The sequence below is a fragment of the Myotis lucifugus genome, unplaced genomic scaffold, assembly GCF_000147115.1.
Source record: "Myotis lucifugus unplaced genomic scaffold, Myoluc2.0 scaffold_15, whole genome shotgun sequence".
NCBI lineage: Eukaryota > Metazoa > Chordata > Mammalia > Chiroptera > Vespertilionidae > Myotis > Myotis lucifugus.
Genome location: NW_005871063.1, coordinates 2,952,185 through 2,971,152, shown reverse-complemented (window position 1 = coordinate 2,971,152; position 18,968 = coordinate 2,952,185).

Below are 18,968 nucleotides of genomic sequence, written 5' to 3'. Positions count from 1 at the left end.
AATTTTTCTATGCTCTTAAATTTCAAATCATATGTATTGAATTTGCTTCCTTGTAGAGAAAGTGGAAAAAGTGCTTGATAATTTGGGTTCATTTAGTTAGTAAATAACTTCATCAGGCCACAATGATGAATTAACTGACTAAATATTTATTGGGAAGCAAATTAGCATTGTAGCTAAGACTGAAAGCTATGAAGTCACCCTACCTGAGGATAAATCCTGGCTCCACTACTTACATGATGATTTGGGGTTGATGACCTCGCCACTCTAGTTATTCTATTTGTAAAAGAGGAATAACAATTAAATCTAAAGCAGTGATACACAATCAGAGGGTTATTGTGATAATATTACTTGTAAAGAATTTAGAAGGGTTCCTAGAACTCAATGGTACTGCCTTCAGGGTAGTTGCTCAAAGTTCTCTTTTCAAACTTTTCAAATTTTAATTTATTCTTGAAAATGTAAACTATAAAAATTCATAAAACAAGAGCATTTTAATATGTACTATGATTTTAATATGCTTGCTTTAATTCTTGTACCTTTACATAACCTAGAATAAATCACCAGGAAGTTCTCATGCAATAAAGTTTAATATAAATTAAATATGTATGTAAGGAAGTGAAAAGAAAAAAGTATATATTCTCATATATATTTGTACATATATTCATATATATATAAAATATATATATATATATATACACATATATAAAATACTGAGAAAGAGAAAAACTTTAGTCATCTTTGTATTTATACAGTTTTCAATCTAAATTATATTAAATTTTTTGAAGGATGTGGCCATTCCAAAGACAGGCAATATAAAAATTTTATGTAGTTTGCCTTTTAATTGAGTGTGCAAGTGTTGCTTTATTCAACATATACTTTTGCTTTTGTAACTAGTAATGGAATGATGTGTATTTTCAGAAAACTTAATTTCTAATTGAACAATTCCTACTGGTACTAATCTATGCCAAGTTAACTCAGAATGGGTTATATTTTCATATAACCATGAGTATTTTCTCATGACTCAAATTTTTGTTCTAGTACTTACATAGAATTGTAAATATATTTCTCTTGGAGCTGTACCATTGGGTATTTAAAACTCATTTCTTCCTTACCAATGAGCGAATTTTTAGAAACTGTACATCTTCAAAAAATATCTGTGCAGTTTCTAATGACCACATATCCCATATACTCAGTTTTTCTATATTTTTAGAGCTATAAATTCCTAATAATAAAAGAACATGAGAATGATTCATAGAAAAGAAAATGTTAACTATCAAAAATAAAATATATTGCTCTAACCGGTTTGCCTCAGTGGATATGCATAACCCATGGACACAGACAATCCTATATAATAAAGAGGTAATATGCAAATTGACCCTCATGTCCTTGCATCACCAGATGGCCACCCCCACGTCATCACAAGATGGCCACTCCCACATTGTCACAAGGTGGTGGGCAGGGGAGGGCAGTTGGGGGCCATTGGGCCAGCAGGGAGGGCAGTTGGGGGCCATCGGGCTGGCAGGGGAGGGCAGTTGGGGGCCATCGGGCAGGCAGGAAAGGGCAGTTGGGGGCAATTGGGCTGGCAGAGAAGCAGTTAGGCATCAATCAGGCCGGCAGGGGAGCGATTAAGGGGTGATCAGGTTGGCAGGCAGAAGCAGTTAGGGGCAATCAGGCAGGCAGGCAGGCAGGCAAGCAGGCAGGTGAGTGGTTAGGAGCCAGCAGTCCCAGATTATGAGAGGGATGTTTCAGATGGGAGAGGGTGCAGGCTGGGCTGAGGGACACCCCCCCACCCCCCAGTGCACAAATTTTGTGCACCGGGCCTCTAGTAGCACATGAAAGACTGGGGTAGGGGAGCAGGGTGGAGGGGGTCAACTCGACCCATTATGGGGCATACTCTGACAGTATGAGTGTTGCTTCCCATCCCAGAATCCAAAGGGGCTAGAGACACTCTCTTCCTACCCTTCTGATAGCCTGGCTATAGGCTCAGAATCTAAGCTTAACCAATTGGGTCCTTGCAACCAGGCCTTCCAATGATGCAGGTAGCTGAGAAAGTACCAATGGCAGAAGCCACAGCATCAATTGTTCAACAAACATCGATGTATAGTCCAGTGGCAGCAGCCTTAAGTATCCCGAGTTGAGTCATCTGTCAAAGACAACAAAACAGTAGCCTTGGTGTCCACTAGCAGCAATGCCAGTGGCAACCAACCCAGAGTGCTCATGAGCTATGACTGACTGTGCTTCCTGCTCTCTCATTTGCCTCGATCCATTTTCTGTTCCTGATCCCCCACCTTCCAGAATGATTATGTTGACAACATCCAAACCGATTAATTTTCTCTTCTAGTGATCCAAAGCTGTGTTCTTAACATAAAACTCTGACTGATATACCTCGCCATTCGTGATACAAGTTCAAATATTAATTTTAATTTTCCTAAGAGAAAACACACAAAATAGACATATCTGTTTTATCTTATATATTTGCCACTTCAACTTGGAGGAGAAGAAAAAGTTCTGTGAATTGTGGGGTGAATTAATCAATTTGTTAAGAAGTATTTCTCATCTGTCGTGGTGCTGTATAACCACCTATGCAGACTGTAACAGCAGCAATGACTCTATTCCAGGGGTGGGCAAACTTTTTGACTCGAGGGCCACAATGGGTTCTTAAACTGGACTGGAGGGCCGGAACAAAAGCATGGATGGAGTGTTTGTGTGAACTAATATAAATTCAAAGTAAACATCATTACATAAAAGGGTACGGTCTTTTTTTTTTTGTTTGTTTTATTCATTTCAAACGGGCCGGATCCGGCCCGCCGGCCGTAGTTTGCCCACGGCTGCCAGATCAACATCTGATGGTGCTGAATTGTACACTTTGTCTTTCAGATAATGTATCCTTATTACAAAGGCTGTTTCATTTTTAACCAGGTAACTTACTCTTGGGAGTGTGATATTGATGTTTTTAGTCTCTACACTGTTGTTACTTTACTTTTACTTAGCTGATTAGGACAATACCGATGCTAATTCAACATTTGAACATCCTCTGGGTCATACATAAACATAAAACAGACTAACTTGTATATGCTGCAGTAATCTAAAAGGCTTCATCACAACATCATAGTTCTAGAAAAAAACTGGATGCTATTTCCAATGGTCTCTGGTTGCTGTAGCAGAGGGGGAAAAAAAAGAAATGAGAATTATATAATGTATATATTCTATCATATAGAATCCTCTGATTCTATGTATACCCACAGCTGTGCTTAAATTTCCTTTCAGTCGCTAAGTCTGTTGGCATCTTCATGTCAACAGAAATTTAAACTTTAATAATGAAAAGAGAATAAAAATATTCCCAATGTTAAATGAAAGGAAGATGTAATGAAATAAATGTTTATTTTCCAAAGGGCCCAAATGTAAACATACTGATCAATGGGATTTTTGTCACACAAAAGACTTTTTATTCCTCAAAGTATTAGGTCCACTCGTTTATTTTCTTTTTTGAGGGGAAGAAACACGGGAAGGTGCTTGGATATTATAAAACATGCTCCATGCCTGGATATTATAAAACAATGACTTTGCTACTGTGTGTTTGTGCTATTGGGTTTTGTTTTGTTTTGTTTTAAGAAAAAATGCTATATTCCTAATTCGATTTTCAATCCATCTTTGTGAATTTGTGATTCTGGGTACTAACAGAGAAGAAAATATGTTATTTTTTTTAAGGAAGAATGAATTGTTCATTGACTCCAGTACTCAATCTGAAGAAAAAATGGTCTCTATCCTTTGACTTAACCCTAATCACCATTCAGCAGTTATTATACTTCTACACAATCCCTATCCATGCAACTGTCCACATCTAATTATTGGAACTATTTTGTGTTATGTAGGTGTCGCTATTTTACAATCACAATTTAAATAAACAATATTTGGCACCCAGAGTAACTAGTAAAGATCTCTTTAGGAAAGAGGGGAAATATAGTTTTTATTACAATGTTTTAAATGGCTAGATAAAATGTTTTCAAGTTCAATAGTATCCAGTAAAGCTCATTATCTGGAAAAATATTTCTTAAAAGTTGAGAACTATAAATATATGAGAGATTGATATAAAAGTCTTAACTCATATAATAAACACATTTATTAAATATATCAACATTTAAAAATCCTTAAGTCTAAAACCACTAAACTGCAGAAAAGATGTATCATTAAGAAAAATTAAAGCCACAATAGGTTTCTATTCCACAAGAAATAAAATAGTTAATTTTAAATTATTATTTCTAACACTTATCTGCTTCTATTATCACAAGAAACAGTAAAATAATTTTTTTTTAAGTCAAAGGTTATGAGACTTTAGGGCAGCGGTTCTCAACCTGTGGGTTGCGACCCCTTTGGGGGTTGAATGACCCTTTCACAGGGGTCACCTAAGACCATCAGAAAACACATATATAATTACATATTGTTTTTGTGATTAATCATTATGCTTTAATTATGTTCAATTTGTAACAATGAAAATACATCCTGCATATCAGATATTTACATGACGATTCATAACAGTAGCAAAATTACAGTTATGAAGTAGCAACGAAAATAATTTTATGGTTGGGGGTCACCACAACATGAGGAACTGTATTAAAGGGTCGTGGCATTAGGAAGGTTGAGAACCACTGCTTTAGGGGCAATATGATCCAGGCCACCACTTTAAAAATGATAAAACTAAGAGATCATCATATAAATTGAATTGCCTGTGAACAATAACCTGCACAAAATTAAAGGTGTTATGACAATTTTAAGAATGTAATTTACCCAAAAGTCTTACTAGCCAACTAACTGAAGTTTTGGTGGGGCAGGAAAAACTTAGAGTCAGAAACACACAGGTTTAAATTTTAGCTTTTCCATTTTATCAGTGTGGCAAGTCATGTCATCTCTCTGGCCCTGTTTCTTTTCTCTGAACTGGGGATACTTTTATTTATATCATAGTACTGTTGAGGGGATCATTCATTCACTCATTAAACAAAATATTTAATTAGCCTCTCCATATGCCATGCACTTTACTCAGGCATTCAGAATATAATGAAACAGAAAGCAGGCCATAGAGAAGCTAAATTCAGAAACAAAAGAAGCATATTTTGATAAAGAAGTAAATAAGTTGGATAATCAGAGTAAGAGTTCGTGGGAAGAATGGTCAGAAATGACCTCTCTGAGGAGCTGAGATTGTGAGAATGGAGATGAGCCAGCCAAGCCAAGAGCTTGGGGGGAAAGGCCAGTTGGGCAGAAGAAATAGCCAAGCGCAATAGTATGGAGGCTGACTCAATGAGATGACACATAAAAAAACAACTCCAGCCCTGGTGGAGTGGCTGGGTTGGTTAGAGCATTGTCCCGTACATCCGAAGGTTGCAGGTTTGATTCCCTGTCAGGGCACATACCCAGGTTGTGGGTTCTATTTCTGGTCCCTGGTCGGGGGCCTTATGGGAGGCAACCAATCGATATTTTTCTCACATGATGTTTCTCTCTCTCTCTCTCTCTCTCTCTCTCTCTCTCTCTCTCTCTCTCTCTCTCTCTCTCCCTACCTCTCTCTCTCTCAAATCAATAAAATGAATCCTCAGGTGAGGATTGAAAAAACAATCACACCTCCAGAACATCCAGCTTCTCCCTCACCACTCTACCCACTCCCACCTACTCACACTTAGGTAGTCATCCTGCTTTGCAGACAAACGCTTCACTGCACATGCAACAACAGTTGTGGTGAGTTTCAATGGCATAAAATCTAGTGAGTAAAAGAGCAACCAATGAAAGCATTTAGGGAAATTCATTATTAGTGGTAATGTAATCATTTAAGCCTAATTGCCCGAGACAGTTTCAAAAAGGAAGGGAAAAAATCATGTTGAATGCAATTAGCTAGGAATGTGAAATCTTGGAATAGGTCATCAATTCTAAAACACTCAAATAAAAAGGAGCCTGCTATTTGCCTTTCTACAATTTAATTAATAGTTAACTGTCTGTGCTATATTAAGTTTTCACCACAATAAGTAATTTAACAACGTATTAAAATAATATCCAAGTTCAGTTACTTGATCTCAGAGTGGTAGCAAAAGTTGCTAAATTATCCAGGCTGAGCTGAGCAAAAAACTTATAAAAGTTTTCAGCTTGATGTCCCTGGAGGGGTTTGTATATTTTATGTGTCTTGTTAACTTTACTGAAAAATGGCTCTGGGAAAAACAGGAGACCACAGACCATCCAAATAAAATCGTCTTTAAATGATGCAACAACTAAACTCTACCACTAGGCTCCATGGAACATTTTGATCAAGTACTCCTGTCAAGCACCAGGCACTAGTCCTGTTAAAGAGAAAAGCCTGGGCTCAAAAAAGGCATCACTGGGGCTAAAGCTCAAAATATTAAACCTAGATTTAATACTTGACCTAATTACTGTTTCAGCCTCTCCCAGAAACATCATCTTAATCAACCAATCTGGAATTTTCTGGTCAAAACCAAGGAGGCAATGTGCACAATAAAAACTTTTGCCATTCCCTTTCCCCTCCAAAAAGGTTGTCCTGATCTAAAAATAATTCCTTCTTTTCTTTTGTTAATAGTTCTCTTGCCCCAGCCTTCTTCCTATAAAATCCTTCCACTTTGGAGAGCCCTTCTGCTTGCTAGATGGGATGCTGCCTGATTCATCAAATCTTCAAATTTACTCAATGAATGTTGTTCTTCAACAGCCTCCTGATTCAGCATACATAAAATTCAGACTTATGAAGACAGACCTGTATTAAAGACAGGAAATATCCCAAGTCTGATCCTCGTTTACATGTTATAGCAGATTCTGTAGCATGTTACAATCACTGTAAAAGAGAATTGCTCCATCACTGTTGAGCTGAAAGTTCTGTGAGCAGTGAACACATCTGTATCCCATGTTCCCATCCTTGGACAAAGATGATCTACAGGAGACCAGACTGTATCCAAGTGTTCATCTATTAACCGCAGATGATCAAGATGAGTTAAAATGTTAGACAAAAAGGCACTGTAATGCTAAGCTAATTCCTATTTTAAAAATTACAATAAAATTGATTTTTTTCCTTTTACAGTAACCCAAAAAACTATTGTACAAACCTGCCTGCATTCTGCTTGACTACTAGACAAAGCTGATAGCACCAACACATTCTTATTTTAAATTATTTAAATTGTCATTACACCACTTAATGTGAATATTATATATATATATATATATATATATATATATATATATATATGTTTACCATAAGTAGATACCTTTCAAATGTATCCTGTTTAGTTAAGTTCTCAAAATAATCTTTGTTGTATTTTCTTTGCTCTACTTTTGAAAGTACAAAGTTTATCCTTCCGTCACAATGTGATAAATCACTCTGGATATAAGAGGGATAAGGAAGAGCAAGGCTAAAAAAAAATGATTTGGGTTTTCTGTCACATAAGCCTTCCACTGATTACCTGCTCGGCTTTTCTGCAACTCTCCTGAGATTCTATTTATTTCATCTTTAACCAAAATTTTCAAATTACTTAGAAACTAAGATGTAGGGTTTTTGTGTATGTGTATGTTTTTCCCCACAGTGGATCCTTCAGGTTCCAAGTAATGACAACACTGGAAGTCTGTTTCTGCTAATTTCGGTTCTTCTTGGCATTTGCCCAGAAGCCTAAAAGGAAACAGGCTCTTTTCAGTGCCATCTGTCACAGGCACAGAATTATATAATAACATGTCAAAATAATGACTCCAAGGTACTGTGAAATCCTATGGTGCCTTCCAAAACTTCTAAGAAAGAAGGAAGTTTTTTTTCTTTCACAAGTACATTTTGTAGACTCATACTACTTTGAAAATGGAAAATCAATATATGGCGTTATGGTTGAGCATAATATTAAAAGACAGTATCATGACAGTCTTCAACTATTCAAGAGAAAACAGCATTTTCCACATATGCTCATTATATCTGGGATCATTTCAGCTTTCAAAAATGGTAGCTGTCTGCTTATAATTAGATCATAAAGGATGACTCAATGGCAATTGAAGTATCTATACAAAAACACTATTAACTGGGCTGATATTTCTCCTATCAAAATTGCTGTTAAAGCTTTCAGATACTTTCTAGCATGTGATAGAAAAATTTTGCATTATCTTATTAAAATAAAAACCAATTTGTTCTTTTTTCATAAAGCCACACATAAGAAATTCCTGACCAAAAGTAAAGAGAATAGCCTACCTTGTCCTAAATACACATGCTCATTATAGAGATTTTAGAAAACAGAAAAGTATGAAAGGGGAAATAAAAATCATCTATATTTTCACTTTTCAAAGATATCTACTCTTAATATTCTGGCACATTTTGTTCCAGTTTTAAAAACTTTTCATGCTGAAAGAATTTTAGGCTTATAGAAAAGTTGCAAAAACAGCACAGAAAGTAAACTTATATCCTCCACACCACTCCCCTTAAGGTTAATAATATCTTGCATAACCACAGCACAATTACTCAAACTAAGAAATAAGCATTAGCACAAGACTATTGACTAAACCACAGACTTCATTTCTATTTCCCCATGTCCTTTTCCTGTTCCAGGATTCTCTTCAGGATCTCATCCTGCATGTAGTTGTCATGTCTCTATGGTCTCCTCTGACCTGTGACATGTGATGAAATTGACACTCCTGAAGAGTACTGGTCAGTTACATTGCAGAACGTTTGGTTTTGTTTGATGCTTTATATGATGAGATTGAGGTTATGTGTTTTGGGCAAGAATAGTACAGATGCGATGGTTTCCTCTCAGCATATCTTATTAGGGAGCATATAGTGTCATCATGTGTGGGTTACGTTAACCTTGATCACTTTGTAAAAGTGGTGTCTGCCAGGTTTCTTCATTCTATAGTTAAGATTTCCCCCGTTGTAATTAATACATATTTTGGAAGAGGTACTTTCAAATGCAAATATTGTGTTTCTCCTCAAACTTTCACCGTTAACTTTAGGATCCATCAGTGGAGCTTGCCTGCAGTAATTTGCTGTAGTGTTCTAATGGTGATTTTCTATTTCCTTCATTACTTTTTTAATCTATTAGCTGGGATCCTTCTCTAAGGAAGAGCTGTCTCTTCTCCATTTATATATTTACTCAAATGCTTATTGATATCAGTATCGTCTTACGGATATTTATTTAATTGTATGGGTTGTACTCCAATTCAATTTTTTCTTTTGTAAATTGTTCTAGCTTTGACCATTGGGAATCTTTTCCATTTGGCTCCAGTGCCCTTTCAACCTGCCTCTATCTCTTTTAGAGCACTGCCTCTCATTCTGCCACGGCAGGAGGTAAGTGACTCATATTGCACATTTTTTGTCCCAGGCCTGCAACCAACCAAATCCCTGCGAAAGCCCTGGTTCCTTTTGTTAGATCATGGTGTGAAAAACCAAGATCCATGTGGTAGCATATGCGCATTGTTACTTGAGTGTCACTCCTAGTCCCTCTCAATTGACCGAGCTTGAGAATATATGTATGTATACTAACCTATATGTAGACACAGACCTAAATTTATTTCTGAATCTAATATTTGTATAGATATTAAAACCATAAGGTCATACTGATGCCTACAATTCAAATACAACACCATATATGGACTTACTCTAGTCCTCCCCCTATCGTCATATTTCACTTCTTTCTAGTATTGACAGAAAACTGGTTCTCATTGTCTACAATATATGTTTTTATTTGCCTATCTCCAGTATACACAGAAATAGTTTCTGAATTATGAACCCATGCCCATGTGAGAAACAAATTTACTAAGTATATTATTTGTGTTTGGTTCTTTTTTATCTTTAGCTTTACACCAATTTACTCAAAATAATGTTCTGGAAAGGAAGTTAGGTTAGTTCTTTCTTTTTTCATCTTCTTCAGTGTTAGTTTACCCATTTGTAATACAGTTAGAAATTCATTTGCTACAGTTTCTATTCCATTTGGGGTTCATTCACATCCTGGTGGATTTAAAAGACACTTTACATACTATATAATTTATTCTTTGTGCTGTAAAATTCTATGAATTTTGACAAATGCATAGTCTTATATCCACCACCACAGTCGAGATATAGAGCACACATGTACCTTCAACCCCCGGTCTCCAAAGCGATTTGAGAAGCCTGTGTGTGGCACGCTTCAGAGCAGTCTTGTTTAATAAAAGATACACCTCCCTGGTCTCTTGCTTTTCATGTGCTCATCACAGGACTCAGGGCCCGTGATGAGGGATGTGTGTAGGAAGCCTCAAGACCTGCCTCATCTCTTTCTGTGTTCTTACCGCTAAATTCCCCGTCATCAATAGCCACCAGCTCTTTACAATGTAAGGGTGTATATGCATATGAATCATTTCCATCCCCGCTCAACACCCTCACCCCAACCCATGTTCCCTCATAGGTCAGTTCCAGTAATCAACCCTGAAAATATATTTTGTTAAAATGTCTAATCCAGCGTTTGCTTGCCCAGAGCTAGTTCTGGTGTGATGGGAATGACCTGCTTCTTTGTAGGTCAAAGAGCTAGGGGGAACTGAAGCTCCCACAACCTCCCTAGAGGCAAGCGAGTCCCTAGGCTTTAGTCATCAGGCAGCACTGCAGGGACATCAGTGGCTATGATCCAAGGACTACCCAAGCCTGTTGACCAGCGTGAGAGGCTTCCTGAAATGGCAGGCTCTCAGGCAGTAGCAAGACTGCAGAGTCTTTTACAGGCCCTGGATTGTTTCCGAAGTTTGGGCAATCTTTCATCCCACATGCGAAGAAGTTTTGACATCTGTGGCAGCCATGATTGCAAGAAGCCCAGGACTTTTTTTTTTTTTTTAAAATATATTTTATTGATTTTTTACAGAGAGGAAGGGAGAGAGATAGAGAGCTAGAAACATCGATGAGAGAGAAACATCGACCAGCTGCCTCCTGCACATCTCCTACTGGGGATGTGCCCGCAACCCAGGTACATGCCCTTGACCGGAATCGAACCCGGAACCCTTCAGTCCGCAGGCCGACACTCTATCCACTGAGCCAAACCGGTTTCGGCAGGACTTTTTTTGATATCTGTTAACTATACTTCAAATAGCTCTATAAACCAAACGACTCATTGATTCTTAAAAACGAAATGAAAAGAATCTCAAATTTTCCCACTCTTCTTTGGACTCCTGATACTCTTTACTTTGGGAGCCAACTTTTCATTTTGAAGTTGAAAAGACTGAAGAACGCCAGTTTACAGCTTCAAAAAAAAATAAGTGAATAAAATGGGGAAGATAAGGCTGTCTTGAGGCTACAATAAAAGAGAGCCTGAAATGTACAATAACTTTCATAAAATTGGTAGGGGCAGATGGGAAAAGAAAAGATAAGGATGATGCTGTCAGCCCACTTTTTTTCTAAGGCAAGCATTGAAGATTTTTTTTCAAACAAAATAGGAATATTCCATTTTACCTCCATACAGGGATTCTTATTAAGAAATGGTTTTCTACTCATCTGAAAACTCTCTTCTCAGCCAGATATCAAAGACTGGAGGTAGAGACGTAAGCAGGGGTGGGGAAGCAGGGGGTGGTGGGGGTGTGCAGAAGGAACACACATGCTGAATCAATCAACCTTAATTTAAATCAACCTTCTATCAATTACCAGCTAAATGACTTTAAGGAAGTCACTTAATCTCTTTGGCTCTCTATTTTCCCATCTGTAAAGTAATACATGCCTCACAGGTTCTTATTAGGATCGAATAAAAATTTTGTGTTGAAATGCCTGGCATTGAATGAGAAAATAACTGTGGTTATATGTGGTTCAACATATTTTGCCTTGAAGCCAACTCTAGGGATAGCATTTCAAGTATATTGGTTTTGTCTCCCAGCTACTTTGGCATTGTCATGGACATTAACACAGGGGAAATAAACTTTGTCTCGGAAGGATGGCAACTCACATTCTAGTGCTAACACTGCACACTCAAGCACATACGAACAGAATAATACACTAGTGTCTACAGCAGAATTATGGCCAACGACTTGTTCCTTCCTTCCTAGGTAGGAAGGAGCAACAACCAGAGCTTGATGCTTCAAAAAAAGCCTGATTTTAAGAAAAACAAAGCTTCTTACAGGAATTTTCTCAATTGCTCTCCCCATCCCCACAAATTTGACTTAAAGAATCACAGCTGCTGCGAATAACTGCAAAATATCAAAAGGAATTTTATTTAATAAAGCATTTTCCTGCCCCTTTAAAAGTCAGCTTACTTCATGGAAAATTGCTATATTATTAAAACTTTCTTAGTTACATCTCATTAGAAACACACCCATATCATTAATAAAATTGCCTATTTGTTGCCTTAACCACAAATAGGGTAACTATATAATTTATTGCCCAGACTGAGAGAATTTGGGGAGTGAATGTGGGCTTCATTAGTGAGTTATGCAGGGACCATAAAGCATATTCAGGGATGGTCTTAGAAATACCTGGACAGAGGGTCGCTCTAACTTTCCAGAAAAGGTTGACTAGCCTGATCCCTGAAATCTAAGACGTCTGATGCACAAGGGAACTGCAGAAGGAAGTGAGGCCGTTTAGATAAGCAGAAGCATATACTGATTCTTTTCTTCCCTGAATTGGAAGCTTTTCATGTCATTTTTATTTTAGCATTAACTGTTATTCTAAGAAAAATTCTGTATTGTCACCAAATTTCAGAGCAGGAATAAATTTCCTGTATTGATGGCCTGGACTTGGATTTATTGTTTGCTAAGGCATTTGAAACAGGATGTGATTTTGTGATTATTAGATTTGAGCCTCATCGTGTGGCAGCCCTCTCCCCACCAAAGGGATACATTGCTTTCAGCAGGTCTGAAGATATGTTATTAAACACAACTCTGGGCTTACGCAAATCTGGGCTTGCAGATAAAGTGTGAAGGGAAACAGGAGCATCTAAATATATATTACATTCTATAGCTATGTCTGTTCAAATATGACTTACAGTATATGCATTATCCATTTAAGTCTATTGGACTTATCAATTAGGTGTAGTGGGAGTTGTCTTAATATTGTGCAGTATTCTTTCTGCCAAGTTATTTGCTTAATAACATTACAGAAACGCCCTCATTGATTGTTATCATGAGGAACAGTTATTTTAAATGTTTTGATAATGGCATCTCTCCTTTGCAGGAATCAGACAAGGCCTATTGTTCTATGTCCTGTCGCTTAAAAGCTTTCTATGTTCACTTTGAAAATTCACCACTCAGCTATAGCTTCCAGCTAGTATTCAACGGGAGACACTAAAATAAATTCTTTAACAAGAATGATTGAATTTAAAAAACCCGATTAAGTTTTTATTTGTCAAAAGCCAGATACTATGTAATATTTAACACATCTATCCCCATTTGTTATTTGTAAATTCATTTTTCTCTTCTTCTTGGGGTGATGCATCTATTTTATAATCCAAGTAGTATTTTTGAACTGTTTTCTATGTGCTGGCCACTATCAGCATTGTGAGCACACCCAAGTGAATAAGGTGTGTGCCCTGTCTCTGGGTGCTCACTATCCCATATTTGTTATTTACTGGTAGAATAAAGTAACAGGGTAAGGATTATGACTCTATATTTGTATAGGTACTAGTACTTGGGGCTCAGGGAAAAAAATGTGCAAAATATGCAAATTCTAACGTTATTTTGAAGTCTAGCTATTTAAAAGGTCAAAAGAAGTGTTTTTCTCTCAACGGCTAATAGAAATGGAGGAAAATCTGCCAAGCAAAGAGATTTAATTTGGCTATGCATTCATTAGCTCCTTCATGCACTGCCACTCTGCCCGACAAGAGGAGGTACTTACTGGCTGTTCAGGGGGATGTCAGGCATGAGTGCATTTCCCAGAGAGGAAACCCAATTTTCCACTAATATTTAATTATTTATTTTCCCCCCTCAATTAAACAAAGGTCTTTGCAAAACCCACCTAGTTACCTCTTTCACGAATGCTGGATTGTACAAAATTTTATCTCAGAGTAAAATATCTTTAATGCAAATGCTCTTGTGTAACACTAGTTTTGTATAAGAAATTATGAATTTAGATATTTTACTTACAAAGAGCCATTGACTGAGAGTGATTAATTTATACTCTTCCTGCAAAAACAAAAGAAAAACAACTTATAGATATTCATCAAATTCATATATTTGGGTACTCTGACTTTTTCCAAGGTTGATTTAAAATAATATGTTAAATTTCCTGCAGGTCAAGGTTAAAATTCATAGCTGAACTCAGTGAGGCTGACTAAGGCATTTAAAATCATAAACCAAGTGGGAAAAGAACAAACTGTCATTTTCAAAATGATGGGGAATCAAGATAAGCGATATGAAAAATAAATCATTAAAGTAACCACAAAAATAAAAAGTTATGATGCACAAGATTTCAGTGTTATAAATTGAAGGAAGTAGAAAATTAACCACATGAAGTGAGTGTATCTTAAAGGGACTGTCTTCGCTTGTATGAATCAAGGATTTTTTGCTTTCCAGACAAAAGCAGGTCATAAACAAGTCTTTCCATCCAAGGAAAAAAGTGGTCTAAAATCTAGGTCTCCTTCCTGGTCACTCATATCCACCAACGCTACAGTAAACAAACGCAAGAGCTTACTTGTTTTATAGGTAGCTGGAAAGAGAGAGCCAAGTTACAATGATTTACAACAGAGGGGTATTCCTTAGGGGAGCAAGCATTTTTTCCAGGAAAGTCAGATCCTTCCTAAAGCTGTTCACTGTCGGAGACCCTTGTTACCAAATAATCACATATTTCTCCTGTCTGCGGTCTGAACAGATTGTAAATTGCCCCATCAGTCTTTACCTACAAAACATAAATTCAAATATAAATTAAGATTGTTCAGAGGAAGTGCATAAATCAAATGTGATGCCCTCTGAGCACTGGGCATCTACAGCTACATCAATTGCAAGCCCAGGAAATAAGCCCTCCCCTTTTTGCCTGTGCCAGGGATAACCTGTGTCAATGAGAATTTAACAGAAGTGATGGTAAGTCGTTTTCATGATTAGATTATTAAAAGGCATGGTGGCATCTATCTATCTATCTATCTATCTATATATCTATCATCTATCTTTCCACTTACTGCAAGAGAAGCAAGCTTCCATGTCTTGGGACACTCAGGCAGCCCTGTGGAGAGGTCTAGATGTTGAAAAGTGAGGTTTCCAGCAAATCAGACACTAGCCAGTAACCATGTAACTGAACCTTCTTAGAAATGGTTCCATCCGTGAAGTCAGGGCTACAGATGATGCAGCCTCTGCAAAATTGTTTGACCGCAAGCCAGACCCTGAGTCAGCACTACCCAGCTGAGTTCTCTTGAATGCTGGGTCCTCAGAAACTGAGATGATTCTATGTTGTCTTAAGCTACTGCATTTTGGAGTCATTTGTTATGCAAGTGATTCAAAACAAATACAGTGAAAATAGGATAACTGCTATAAATAGAGTGCTCCTAAATGTGTGACTAACCAAACACAATAAAAGCGTACTTTTTCCTTACATAACAGTTCTGGGCAGGAGAACGGGTGGTTGAAGCAGCTCGCTTCCATGAAGTCATGCATGCACCCAGGCTGCCTGAGGGTTTGCTGGCTCCAACATGCGGCTTCCAGGTCACTCTCACAAGGAAACAGATTTCTTTTCCCAACAGAAAAATGCAGTTATCATCCAGATTTCCAAAGGTATTGGTAGAGGGTTGAGAAAAGCCGTTTCTAATTCTTCTTTGTATTTCCTCTGTGGTTATTCTCCCCTGACTATGTGCTAGTTTGAGCATCTATTTCTTTTCTCTTGCCTAAGTGAGCTAGCTCTTTATCTTTTTTATTAGTATTTTAAAAAGAAAAAAATTTAGTTGCTTGCCAACTCAATTCCATGTTTATTCTATTAATGCCTCATTTCTGTTTATTTTGTTTACATTTCAGCTTCTTTATTGGGATGTATAATTTATTATTTTATCTTTTATATTAAGTGGCTACAAATATTTAATGTATTTATCTCTGAGCAATGATTTAGTAGTATGCCACTAATTCTGACATATACTGGTTTTACTATTGTTACAGACATTCTGTAATTTTAGTTTGTATTTCCTCTTTGATCTAACAGTCATTTTAGGGATAATATAGTAAATAAATGAAGTGACATTCCATATTTTCTAATACGGTAACTTTTTTTATCCTCAACCAGTGACACAAAACCCAAATCTTGAAACATATGAACAAGAAAAACTTTTCTTTTGCTGTCATTACTGCTACTAGTACTATTACTTACACTTTTGCACATATGTATGTCATAAATGTAAATGAAGCCACATGGTTTAAAGTTAATAGGAGGTGGAATGGGAAGTAAAAGCATTAAGTGTAAACTTGTGCTCCTGTCCTCAAACACATGATTGTCCACTAAATAGCTCTTCTTTACACTTTCGTGTGAGGTGAGGGTGCAACACGCTCCTGGAAGCCCTACCCCAACTTTTGCTTCACGTTCAGAGAGTAGAAATAAAATTTGGTGCCTGTCTAAATTTACCACATTTGCAATTTTTCACATAGAGTTTTCTTTACATTTCAAAACACAGCATTTTTCTAGGGTGAATCCTGAATTGATTTATGAAATACATTATTTATTTTGCTTCCAAATGAAGAAATTTTATATATTAAACTACCAATGGGATGTTCAAATATATTTATCCTTATTATCTACCTTAGAAGAACTTTGGGGGGAAGTAACATCAGTGACCAAACAAGATTCCAAGCCAGTCTCTGAAGCAACTGTCTTTCGGTGGCTCAGATTCTTCACCCCCCCCCTTCATTTAGAGGGGTGCAAACCTAGCACCCCTGTGGATACTGAAGAGCTGAATGTTTTAGCTGCAGATGACCAGCACTGAAGGCAATTGGATTATTTCTCCAGTGGGCTAAAATTAGGTCTCTCTCTCTCTCTCTCTCTCTCTCTCTCCCCCCCTCACACACACACACACACACACACACACACACACACACATGCACACGCACATTCTCTGGCTGGAGTAGTTTTCCATGAACAGTTTCCACCATGTAGATGGAGAAGCAGCAGAGAACACTGGTATGCAAGAAGGAGTGGAAAAACAACAACATAACAACAAAACAAAACAAAACAAAACAAAAAACGGAGGAATAACAGAGCGACAGTCTGCAGAACAATTTAGTTCTTGGTTTGTGTCCTTATCTGTATTTGGCATCCTTAGGGCATTTCTGTTTAATGATTTTCTTTTTAGCTCAAGCTATTTCAAGTTCCATTCTGTCACTTATAATTAAAACAGTCCCAACTAATATAACCTCCCAGTCATTCCCACTGGAACAGAAAGCAGGGACTGATTGCCAGTGTTTTGCTCACACTCTGAGACTGGTACATGGAACTGTATTTTCCCCATAGAGCCTGAGAGTCAACCTCGGAAGATGAATGAACAAAGCGGGGGCCTCAGCCCTTTGCCTCCTGCTTCCACCTTCTTAGAGTTGCTGTGGCCGCACTAGGTCCCCCAGGCCTGCTCCTTCTGCAGCCGCTCAGGCATGCAGGGCTCATGGATCACAACGGTCTAGTTCGCTGTTCCTGGCCAGGCCCAAGTTATTTTTGCTGCTTTGGCTGGAGAAAGGTGGAAAGGAACTAATGGGCAGCAAATTAGGAAAAGTTGGAAAGTGTGAAGAATGAAAGTTATAAGGAAAAGCAAATGGTAAAAAGGCAGTCATGCCAACGCCGCCAGAAAAGGTGGGCTTGGTCAGAAGTAAAGGAAAACAGGTGGGGGTCCCAAGGAAGGGAGTGAAATAAATAAGAGAATTATGCAAAAGACTGCACCCACCAGAGAGATAATAAAATTGCATTTTCATTGTTCTTTCCTTTTCCAGTCCCAGCATTTCCTCACTTTCCAGTCAAAAGATGCTATTCCTACATGGCTCTTTAATCTCAGAAGCTATTCAAACCTTCTCTGCCTCCTACAATCTGGGCACCCCAGCCTTCCACTCTAGCTCATGGTTCTCAACCCTGATTGAGCAGAACCACCTGGGAAATATTTAAAAACACCGACACCTGGGCCCCACATCAGACCACACGTACTAATATCAGGATCTCTGGAAGTGTAATCCCGCATTGGTGTTTTTAAAAGCTGCCCAGTAGGTTGAAGACGGCTCACTTCCCACTCCTTGTGAGCAGAAGCGTTATGATAAAAACTCTCACACTATCACTTCTTTTGCCTCAATTTTCTTCACTCATTGGCATTCATATTTCCTTTCTTCCCTGGGATCTTGGAGGAAAATTGTCTTGTGCCCTTTCCAAGATCATGCCTCTCTGTGTACTGAATCTACTGCCTTGTCTTAGCTATAGTATGGTAACTTGCTTTTTGGTCACTCCTCTTTCTTCTTTCACCTAAAAAGTGCCCCAAACAGAAGTACATGTGGCTTAGGTACTTTATTTGATATAGCAACCCTGCACGGTAGATGTTATTATACTCACTTTATGGATGAGAAAACTAAAAGTCCAAACTAAAACTCCAAGGATAGAGTAATCCTGTGGTCTTATGTAGGAAATAAGGATTCAAACCTGAGTTTGTCTAATTCTAAATTCTACAATTGTTCTGACACACCTTAGTATTCATAAGAATAATACCAAGAATAATACTAAAATCACCAAAGAATAATCATATGAGTAAACAGCCATAAGAATTTGAAGGAATAAATTTTTGCACAACCTGCTTATATGTATTTATGTATGTATGTATGTATGTTTGTGTGTATGTATTGTCACTTTAAAAATCTCAAGCTGTTTTTTAAATAGGCCTCTAAAGGCTAAATTTTTGAAGAGGAATGAGTTACTTATTCGGAGAATAGAAATATCTTCATCCATAAGTACTACAATTGTATAAACCTAATCTAAACAAATAAATAGATTGGATAGATAGAAAGGGAGAGTAAGTAAGAAGAAAAGGGAGGGAGGGAGGTAGAGAGAGAGGGAGGAAGGGAGGGAGGGAGGGCGGAAGGAAGGAAGGAAG